Below are 11,811 nucleotides of genomic sequence, written 5' to 3'. Positions count from 1 at the left end.
TTCCAGGACTTAAGTGACATTAGAGGTTTGTTGATATTGAGAAATTTAATCTGCCAAATGCTTAGAAAAATACTTTCCAGCTAAATTCACAGACTTCCATTAAATCTCCACTGATTTAGATTGTAAGGATTTTCTTCTAAGTTAACATAATGGATTGAAAAAAAAATATTGCCTAAACCATTGAAATTTCTTTTTTTTGGGGGGGATACTAGTCAGCTGGCAAAGAGTCCTTGCAAGATCCATTTGTAAGGTGATGATTTTCCACGGAAAAATGATGAGTTTGTTTACGAAACAGAAAACTTTGAATCAGTAAAACTCCCATCCAGAGAGAAGCTGAATGACTCATGGGATGAAAGAACTTACACTTGGAATCAAATTCATCAGGTTTAATACTGGAATACTGAAAGATTCAAAATTAAAACTTCTGTGACAAGCAGAGCAGGAAGGGCAGGATCTTACATTTCTTAAAGCATGTGCTTCAAAAACAAACTTTTCTTTCCAAATAAGTCAGTTTATTGTTATTTTTCCAGGTTTTGATGAAAACAAACAAGATTCAGATATTAAATATCTTGTTTCCATGAGAAATAACAAGTTATCTTTAGAACAGCAGATGTTATTTCTTCAGATGAGAAAGGTGCACTTTAATTCACTTTTGCTAAACAGACTTTTGGCTTTATTGGCAGATTGTCAGGGAAATTAGGTGAAAGTGACACTGTGTTGCCAAAGTGCAAAAGACTTGGATTTAAAAACATGTCCACCAGAAATCCATTTCAAGCCATCAGTCTGGGAGTTTTTCCACGGCTTCAGTTAAAGTGAAAAGGAGAAAACAGGGCCTAAAATTCATAAAAGCTCTGTTCATTTACTGGGTAAGTCATAGGAAAAGCTGACTACATCCATTTATTGCAAAATATTGATATATCTTGTTAAATGCACCCCTTCTAAAGGGGTTGAAAAGAAAGAGAGGCCTCTTGGAAGGCTGTGATCCAGCAGTGGATGCTGAAAATCAGGGCTTTCATTTGTGGAGTCAATGAGAAACCTAAGGGTTGTCTGGGGAGAAGGGCAATCAAGTTTATCGCTTAATTTCAAGAAGGTCTGAAGGCAGCCAGGAAGTGAGGGGACACATCTGTGGGCCCACAGGAGCAGCTGGCAGTCATCAAAGGACAGCAGAGTCTCTTGCTACTGACATGGGCAGAGCCTCCATCTCTTTGAAAACAGAGTTGTTGCTCTTTGGGGAAAAGCAAGAATTGGTTGTTTGCTACAGGCAAGAAAGAGAATCAAGGAACAACTTAAGCCCTGGGCAGGGTGGGAGCTGGTGAAATGCAGCCTGGCCCCAGGTGTGCCCAGGCAGAGCTCTGAGTGCTGCTGGGCACAGCTGGCAGGGCCACCAGAGCCAGGGTGGGATGGGCTGGCAGCAGGGACATCAACTCCTGCAGTCCCTGTCTGCTTAGGACAATCCAAGGCTTCAACTGATGGGGAGTTACAAATAAAGGAGTGGGTTGAATGGATGGAGGAGAAAGGGGATGGGGAGTTCTCCTTTCTGCTGTTCCCCAGTGGCCACTCTCCCTGGCTCATCTCACTCCTGTGGAGTGCCCACTTGTGAGGGTTCTACTCCTGTGGCATGGAGAGAGTTGCCCAGGACCTAAATATTTCATATATTTGAGCAGATCTCTCTTGTGTCCAGCCAGTAAATCATGCTGAGAAAGGGAAGTTTGTCTCCTGCTTTTTTATACCTCTGTGGCTGAGACTCCTTACAGTAAATGCTTCAGACAGTTGTGTCTTTTCAAAACGAATGTAAATGCCCATGAGCTAGATACTTTGATTTAAACTGAGCTCTGTCTAAAAGACCCACAGCTTGTAAGCATGATTTGTACTTAAATATGCTGTCCCTTAGCCAGCAGATAATGCATGTAACAGCCACTTAATTCTCAGTAAAAACCAAAGATCTGTGTTGTTGATTTGTTGGGATTTTCATTTTTCTGATTTAAAAGAATGCAGCATTTATGGTGAGGATGTAGACAAATTGTCTTAGCAATTTTGAGAATAAACTCCAGTTCTTGGTTTTAGGAGTGACATGAACAAAAGAGAATGTAAATGAAAAAGTTTGTGACTGTAAATGAAAACCTCTATCTCTGAATTTAAAAATAAAATGGGAGCCACTGAACAGCTAATGCTCTGTAGTGATAAAGGAAGGGGTTTTTTTCCCCTGTTTCTATGAAATCACAAGAAGGCTGGTGTTACTTTATATCTTTTCCCATTGCAAGCTTTTGCCAAAATGCTGGAGGTGTAATATAATCCCCCATAATTACATGTTTTGAGATAGAGCATTCCTTAGCTGTTTATATGGATTAAAACTTAGAATGCTAGAAGGCATTCCAGTCATAATGGCAAACTAATTAGCAATTAATACTCTGCTATGGTTTAAGAGTCAATTTCTGTTATGCTTTGCTGCTAAAATACAAATATATAAATAAGCTATGAATGATTTCATGGAGTTTTATCTCATTAATGTGATAAATTCTTTATTCCTTTACACATAGAAGGAAAGTGTCAAGGAATAGCAATTAAAGGAAAGTAGTGTTGGGAGCAGCACTAATTTCACAAAAAGTCATTACTTATTCATAAACTTGCATTTATCTGTGGCAATAATTGACAAAAGGGCAGATTCAGATCTTTCATCTTCACATTTATAAATAGACCAAAAGTTTCTTTTACCTCTCTAAGCTAAGGTGCTGGAATACTGGAATGGCTAGACAGATCATAAAACAATACTTCACAGATTTGTCCTTTTACAGATCTATTCTGGCACCTTTTTTCCTAATGATAGGTTAATGGTTTAGTTTACATCAGCTGCCAAGTATGAGTACTTCTCTGAACCATATCCAAATTGAATAGGTCTAAACTAAGATATAAGTCTATTTTTTTCCATTTACTTCAGTAGGCTTTGGATCAGATCCCTACTGAATCTTCAAAGTTGAATTAGAAATCTTGTGTAATCATACCTTCTTGTATCCCTTGAGCTGATTCCAGCCCTACAGCTGGTCCATGTAGAGATTTCTGATAGTGTAGAACACTAAGTGTGCCTGGCAAGGTTCTTTGGATTTGGTAATGTGTCCAGGCTGTAGATTTCTGAGAACCTGGAGAATGGAATCTGTTGCTGTGTTTTCACAGGGTGATATTTTAGAGTTTGCTTTCTTTTCTTTAACTGTTACCATTCTTTGTTGTTATATTCAAATGACAGCAAAATTCAGATTTGTGGGCACTTATGGTAACTCTGGCTTACAGTTCTGACAGTCACTGAGCATTCAGTCTGATTTAATAGTGAAGATGATCCATCAGGCAGGAGGAAGTCAAGAACTTCAAAATAAAACCTTTAGAAACATTTTTTTTCCCTATGCTCTGTTTGCAGATATGACTTGAAAGACTGGCAAAAACAGATGAAAGAGAGGTTTCTTTCCAAACCCTGGCTGTCAGCTTAAGTTACAAGTGCCTTTTTGTAAAATATTGTTGGTTAAAGTGCTTAGGTGTTTAAATAGAAAATTTGCATAGAAAGTATCTTTTTCATAAGTGCCCTTCTGCTTAACAAAATGGTTCTTATCAGAGAACAAGTCTGTCCTTGCAAGATTGGTTTGATGTTTTTTTACCGCCTTGGCTGGAATTCCTGCATGGCAGCCAACCCTCCACAGATCCTCAAAAGGGGGGTCCCTCTCTAAGTGGGTCACAGAAACCCTGCTGAAAACACCCCAAAACAGAATTTGGGGTCTGGGGACTTTTGGAGGTAACTGAAGGAGTGGGATGGGAGAGTGCACAGGTGTTTTCAAAGGTTTGTAGTAAATGAATTTTGGCTTTCCAAGAAAAACACACAGACCTGTGTTATTCCCAGCTAATGTCATTCAAGATATTCCTAGTGAAAAGCAAAACTGCTCACATTTAAATGTTTTCCATGCTTCATTATAAATTTGAAAACTAAGTTATGAGGAAGGAGAAGGACTGATACACATATATTTTTTAGTTGGAGATTTTCCAGTTTTGGGTGTCCCCTCCAAAACATGAAAAATACACATTTGTCAAATCAAACTAATTTTTTTCCCACATCCCCACTTAGCAGAAAGGAAAACATGGAGAACATTAAACCACAAAACAGTAAAGGATTAGCCAATAAACGTGCAACTTTCACACTGCAGCATCCAAACGTGCAGCATCCAACCCCTGAGAAATCAGGTTTCTGTGGGGTTTGCACCAGTCCATGGTGCTGTGCTCCAGTCTGCCCCTTTCTCCTCCCTTGCTGTGGAAGTGGCATCAGCCTCTGGCTCTGCAGGGCTTCAGCCACCTCCCTGCTTGTCTCCATCACACTGCAAACCCCAGAGCCATGGGAACTGCAGGACCTCTTAGGGCTTGTGGGGAGCAGCTGCTGGTGAAACAAAAGTGGTGCAGCTGCTGTGCTAATTCACTGGTGGCTATGGTGGCCCTGCTGTGGTTGCAGAGGAGCTGTGACCAGCTGCAGAGGGCCCCCAGTGCTGTTCCACAAGCTGAGGAGGCTCCTGCACATGGGCTTCTCCCTGCTTCCAGCCTAGTGACCGGCTTTTGGGGTAGGGCTGGATGGAGTTCAGAGGAAATACCATCACAGTCAGTTGCCCCAGTGGTCCATCATTGGCTTGGAAGTCATGGAAATGTGGCTCCTTTGTTCTTCAGCCTCTTGGCTCCTGTGTGTGCATGTAAATGTATTTTCATCTGGGGCTTTATCTGTCTTATTTGCTCATGTTTTCAAAATTGAGACCTCAGAGGTATTTTGGCATTGTTAGACAATTGTAAGTGTTTAAGGATGCTGGAGTTCCCTGAGGCAAGGATCTGGCTGGTATCTTACTGAAGGCTGTCTCCACAGCAGTGCAGAGCTGTGTGGATTAACTGAGCCTGTTCCTGGGAGCTCCTTGTGTGTGTGTCAGTGGATTGAGCCAGTGCAGGCTATTGCTGATCCCAGCTGAGAGCCAGAACCGTGTCTGTGCCTCTCCCAGGGTGTCTGCTCGGGTGTCTGTTGCAGGTCTGCCCTGTGTCACACACCCCTTCAAGGAGAACACCTTATCCTGCAAGTCACCCCTGTAGGGTAGGGGTGGCTCTGTTATACAAATAATGAAAATGTTCTGGTGTGACACACTTGCAGTGAGACACTGGAAATTCTATCATGGGACTGTAACAAGTAATAGCATATTTTCCATTCAAGTTCTTAAACTTAATTAAGAACCCCCCAAAATTAAATTGAATCAAACACACATTCACTCTGCTTGTCAGTCTGAGGCAGTGCAACATGGCTCTGATTTCTAACCTGGATTTAAAGTTTTGTCCTCAATTAGGTTATCTAATTTGCTTCATTTAAACACTACAGGAAAATGAAAAGCCGGTGTTTCCTTCATTGAGCACCTATTGTTATGCTTTCTTTTCTATTTTGAGTTATAGTCACAGTATTTTTGAATAATGAACCAGGACCTCCTCTTTGTTCTCAGGGAAGTGGAACATACAAAACAGGACTGGAGGACTGGAGTGAAGGTGATTCTCCTGGCAGTTACTGTCATAGGAGATAAAGCTCTCCCATAAATGGGAAAGGGAAAGGAAAAGGAAAGGCAGCTCCAAACCCTTATTTTTCATCAATGTGTCTTGGTAGTACTTGTAATCTCCTGTGGCTACTATGACTAATAAAACAAAAAAGTTCCAGAAGCAGAGCTCTGGCCCGAGAGCACAACAGCATCCCAGATAAATATGAACTCTGTTCACAAAGTTATGGAGCTCTCCTAGCACAGAACTGTGCAAAATGAAAGAACAGCCATAGCATCACTTGGCTGATAGTGATTTGTTTTCCAGTTCAGCCAGGGTGGCAGGCACTTACTTTGTGTTCTATTTAATTGCTGTGTTGGGCTTTTGTGAGGGTCACTGGTTGATCACAGGCTGCAAAGAATTACGAATCTGAGACAATCAAAAACCAGCCAATGTAAATTGTTTCGAAATCATTCTGTTTGAAATTACCATGTTTGTATAGTAATATAGTTATCATCATCAAAACTGTAGGTACCTTATGGTTAAAGAAAGTAATCGGTAAATTCTGTGCACGGATTTGAAACACAAGAGCTCAGAGCTTGTCTTGGAGAGCCTTTACAAAGTACTAAGGAGTCCCAAAACAAGGATCAGCATGAAGCATCCTGTTACCAACTGGAGAAGGAATTTTTGGAATAGCCTTTCTTGACTGTTTTAGAAGAGTGAGCATTCGTGCTATAGGAAGTGTTTTCTGAGAATTCCTGCAGGCTGAGAAGTCCTAAGTCATGCCAAAGATTTGCTTATTATGACTTTTTACATTGATTTTCCACTAGCAATGGGCAAATTTAATAGAGGCCAGCAGTTTTATGCATTTTAGTAAAGGATGTTCATTAAAACCTTACCCAAAGTACTGTGAGATAGAAATCATCTGAGATTAGGTATTTGGAAAACTGTTGCTTAAGCTGCAGGAAATTGGGTGTGATCATTTCATTATGAACCAATTTGATTGCTGACTATCTCTTTGTAATTCAAGCGAAAACCAGCCAGAATATTTACCAAATGCTGCTCTGCATGTTGATCTCAGCCCATGATATAATTCACTCCACTGATTTCAAGTGAAGGACAGCAGTATGGAGACTGTCTCTTTCTTGGGAGAGGACTAACTGGGCTGTACAGCTAACACCAGAGGTCTTTAGGGACAGGGAGCAGCACTTGTAGCTGATGAAATTCTACTTGCCTTACAACACTCAGTCATGGTATTGAAATGGTTTTCTCAGCCTGCTGTGGTTTGAAACACTAGCTTTCCTTTCACAGCAGTTGACCTTGATCGTGCAAGACAATAAGCAGCAACACCAGGGAAAAGTCCCAGAATACAATTCTCTTTAAAAGAAGCAAAACAAATCTGATCCACTGGTAATCTTAGAAGGTATTTAATCTAGCAGTGAGATGATGGCTTCAACAGGAGTGTTTAAAAACTTCTACTCATATGCCAGTCCTAATGATTTTCAAGTACAAATAAGCACTCAATTAATTTCATTCCCAAGTAAGTTCCCCCCACCTCCTTCTAGAAAAGCCTTAACTTTTAAGAAATGGCCTTTACCTGTAGATAAATACTGCATGTGGTTGGGCTGTGAGGCTCACATTCTTCCAGACTGGATTCATATATGCACACAGTTTTTAGCACAGCACATGCATGAATAAGCAGCAGGAAGGTTATGTAAACACCACGTTCCTATTCCACTCCTTTTTAAAGCACATTCCATGCTCATGAAAGCTGATGGGCTGGGGAGCAAGAAAGGCAATACAGTTCTGTGGCCTTATATTCTGCTTTATAATGGCAATGCAAACATTTTTTCCCCGCCTGGTCTCATTAATCCAGGTGAATGAAAGGGGGAACTTTTCTGTGGCTGATTGTCTCATTCTTGTGCTGTGCCATTATTAGCATACAGTGCAGCATGTGGGCAATATTATTTGGGGGAAGGGGAAATGGGCTGGCTTGCTTGTTCCCTCTATTTGTGTGTGCACAAACAACTGACACTGAGGGTCTCATTTAGCAAACCTTCCTCTGTGAATGTTTCAGCCTGCTCATGCTGGTGAGGCTGCTCAGAACGTGCTTAACTGTATTCAGATGTTTAAATTCAAAAGGATTTGAACATCTGCTTCTCATTAAGTACATGCTTAAGAGCTTTGCTGAATCAGGGCCTTAGCCATTAGGAAATAAACAGAGACCACCAACTTATTTTACGTATACTCTTGAAGAGTGCTTGGATAGATAGTAATGACTCTCAGTCAGTACTGCCCAAAGTTGGCTTTGAACTGCTGACCTAGAGGTGAAAGGCTTGTATCCTATTACCAATCCCTGGGGCAAACCAGACTTACTTGTTTTCAAATATTAATGAATTAAGTCAAGTCAAAAATGTAGCCCCATTGATTGCCTTTTCCCCCGTATTTTTCCTGTGTCAGCATCAGTAAGTGATGCTGCTGAAGAAAATCTTCAGGAATCTGTGCTGCCCACACTTCTCTGCTTTAAATCACTTACATTGTAAGCAGAGTCTTAACAACTGAAACACTTGGTCAGTTTTTAAAAATATTTAGAAAGGGACCTTTCCACAAATGTTGATAGTAACTGTTCATCAAGGAAAACATACTTATGTGTAGGGTCTGATGAATTATTTAGCTATCTATTCTTCTTATGATATGCAGACATAACTCTCACTGACACTAATAGGAGATTCATATGCATGCCAGGAGCAGGGAAAACCCTTGGAGAGTATTTAGACAATATTCCCTGAAGGACTTGGGGAGAGGGGACGCAGCGGGAAGGAAAATCATCGATGCAAACATGAATTTGTCATTTTTCTGCAGAGAATATGTGTATTTATGTTTTTAAAAGGCAGTGGGGACCCTTAACTTACAAATATTTAAAATTCTCTTTTTCATCCTTAAAGGCAGAATTTAGATGAAGGCCACACACAGACCTCCAGTTGAAGTAGAGGCACAGTAATAATGAAGGAAAGCAAATGCTCCTGGCAAGTGCTGTGTTGAAAGCTCTTGGTTTAGTCTTGGGTATTGGACTTTTGAGAACAATTTTTCCTACAAAAGGAGGTTTATTGAACCCCGGGTTTTATGAAATTGAGGGTGGGGAGGGGTTTCTTCATCACTGGATATGGTATGTACATTTGATCCAATGATTCAGGGGTTGAGGGGTTCTGGTGAGATATTGCAAAGGCCCATTTCCAGTAGGATTTTCTCAGCTACTGAGTGGTGTGTGCACAGTGCTGCCCAACCAGAACAGGTCCACAGACCATGGGCATTGGAGCCTAGACCATGGCATGCCTACAAATGTAGAAAACATTCAGGTGCTGTGGCCAGAGATGCAGATAATTTCATTTTTGTTTTCAGTCTTTTTAAGCCATCCCCACTTATCAGAGAGCCATCCTACCAGTGGTGCTGTATCAGAGAAAATTCATTCCAATTTTGTGCAAATGGCTGTCAAAAGTCACACTAATATCAAATTTTCATAGTTCACTCCCTACCTCTGCTGCTTCTTTTTGGAGCTGTGCTGTCCTAAGTGGCACCTTCAGTTGTTTTTGGTGTTGGTCAAAAAATCCTCAACTTAGTGTTGCCACTGTGCTTCATTCCTGAAACTCGCTATTTGGAAGCAGGGAAGAAGAGATCTCCAAATAAGCCTTTCTGGGGCTTTTGGTATTTTGATTTTCCTTGCTTTTCCCCAAGTATGTGTTCTGCCAGTGGCTGAGCAAGGGCTGAGGAGGGAGGAGAATGAAAGATCTTATTCTAGGTGAGATTTTTGAGGTCCATGTTTGTTGTTGTTACTGCATTTTGAAACTGAGCTCCTCTGCCCCACGGTTTATTTCTGGTGCTTGGAATTTCCGAGCCCTTCCTGTAAGCTGTGCTGCAGGCAGGTTAAGTCAGTTTATGGGAGAAACTGTGATGCCATTAGTAAATGCTTCTGGCAAACTGCAGCAAGTAATCTGCAACCCTGAGAAAGTTGTTATGGCTTTTTTCTCTGCTGCACACCTGGCAGGAGGACAACGTGCCAGAAATCATCACCCTGAGCTGCTCCTGGGTTTCCTGGCTCCTGCAAGGAGCCTGGCCCTTGCTAACCCTCAGGGTTCAGTGTGACAGGGTGCAGTGCACAACCTCCAGACAGACAAAGCTGCTTCAAGTGGGTAGTATTTCTTTACTGTAAACACTTCCCATCAGCTCTGGAAAACCACAAAACAGTGACAATGCAAAGTTACTGGAAAGAAAAACTCATTAGAAATTGTGTCCTGATACCAAAAAGATAAGTCACAGCAAACCAGTGGCACTTCTCAGGAGAAACAAAGTGCAAAAAGAGCAAGCTGCATTTCCAGTGAAATATAAATTAAATTGCTAAAACATTTTAATTAATCAAAGATTGGATCAGCAATTCACAAAAGCTGAACTGAAAATTTATTATCTTATCTTGACAGCATATTATTTGTGGTGGGAAGAATTAGCAAACCCAGAGCAGAGGGTAAGGGCTTACCTCTAGGCACGCAAATATTTCTAGGAATTCAAGTATTTTAGCCTGTAGACACTGCAGTTTTCTTTAGCTGAGCTCATTTTCCAAAAGAGGATAAGTTCTTCTACCATCTATTTTATAATATTTTATATACTGCTTGTTTTATTTTCTGCTTTCTCCATGCTGATTTTCTTTCCAGGCTGACATAAAAGAGCAAAAAATAAATGTTATTGCTTAGAAATGGTCTTTATTAAAAATACTTGAAAACCTTTTTATGAAATGTTGGTTTGGTTGTGCTTGATCACATTCTGGCTTGTGACATATTTACTTTAACTGATGTGACTTTTCACTACAGTTCAGAGAAAAATGAGCAAGCCCATGCAAGGGGGAAAAATCACAAAACAAGGATAATAAAACTGGGTTTGGATAATCTTACAATTAAACAAGTACAAATTTTACAATTACACAAGTAAACAAATATTACTATGGGTAAGTTGATATTTCTGTTGAAATGCCTCAGGGTTTGGTTAAAAATAGCCAGAAATTCTCCTCTTCTTCATTCCCCCCCAAATCAATTTGGTTTTGTTTTTGTCAAACAGAGAGAACTCTCCTCTTTTCCCAAAGCTGAACAAAATTTTATGTGATACTTTGTATGAGAAGGTGTTTATTCACATGCATTGTCCACTACTAGTTTCAGTAGTGAAAACTATTGAAAACTATGTAGGTTTTGGTACTTTAGTAAAAAGTACCATGCTATTTATGGTACTTTAGTAAAAAACATTGCAGAATAACTAAAATGGAGACTCATTTCAGCTTGCTGTGCAGTTATGCCCTGCTTTTCCCTGTGACTGATTGTTCCAAAATAGAGGCAAATACAGAAGGAGGAGATGCTGAGGTTTCAAAAGGTTTTGGGGAGCATTTTCACTGGACTAGGCTGTGTGGTGGCTCCAAAAATCCTTCTTCAGACAGAGACACAATAGTGCCAGCCCATTAGCCCAGTCATTTTCACTTGGTGAATAGAAGACATACATTTAGCTGTCAGTAAAGGTAAGGGAGGTCATTTGTATCAAAATGGGTTGTTTTTCCAGGGCTTAGGGTCAACATCAGCCTAGGGCAGCACCTACTTACATGCATAAATATTGGTGTCCTTTAAGTGAAAAAACATTATAGTACAAAAAAAAAAAAAAAAAAAAAAAAAAAAAAAAAAAACCAAAAAAAAACCCAACAAAAAACAGGGAAGAGGGACAGGCTAATTGATTTCAGTCAGTTCTGATCATAGATACCTGCTCATCTCTGCAAGTTTTCCTGTCAGAGAGCTGCCTGAGGGGTGTGGGATGCTCTCCTGTCAGACCTTGTGCTGCTCCCCAGATCCCATGGCCTCCTCTGCAAGGCAGCATGCCAGGAGCCTGCTGGGGACAGAAGGGAGCTGGGGGGTCACCCAAGGCACCCACAAAGATCTGCAAACCTGTGAGGGCACAGCATCCTCTTCTGCTGTGCCACGCTGCTGCTGGGGCAGCAGAGCCACAGCCCACATTGCCTCCAAGGGTTTTTCTGCAGAAAGAATCCAAATATACATCACTAAATTTGGTCTGAGATGGATTTTTCTTTTTTTCTCCTTTTTTTTTTTTTTCCCAGAGTGAGGGATTTACTCAGACCTGTTTTCTGGCTGGGGTTTTCAATGGTTTGGTCTATGTTTCCTTAACAAAGATATATGCTGGGATTAAAGGATCTTGAGTTAACCTCCCGGGCTTATTTGAAATGCACTCTTTGTAAAATACACATCA

The 11,811-nt window shown here is 40.7% G+C and overlaps 1 long non-coding RNA gene across 2 annotated transcripts in view; it reads left to right on the top strand.

The window, feature by feature from the left end:
* LOC134416775 (uncharacterized) overlaps positions 1–11,811 on the top strand; it is a 211,378-nt gene that overhangs the window by 166,965 nt on the left and 32,602 nt on the right. The gene's annotated exons all lie outside the window — the stretch shown is intronic.

The sequence above is a fragment of the Melospiza melodia genome, chromosome 3 (assembly GCF_035770615.1).
Source record: "Melospiza melodia melodia isolate bMelMel2 chromosome 3, bMelMel2.pri, whole genome shotgun sequence".
NCBI classification, from domain to species: Eukaryota; Metazoa; Chordata; class Aves; order Passeriformes; family Passerellidae; genus Melospiza; species Melospiza melodia.
The sequence above is the reverse complement of the archived record's forward strand: the minus strand, read 5'-3'. Positions and strand labels throughout refer to the sequence as shown.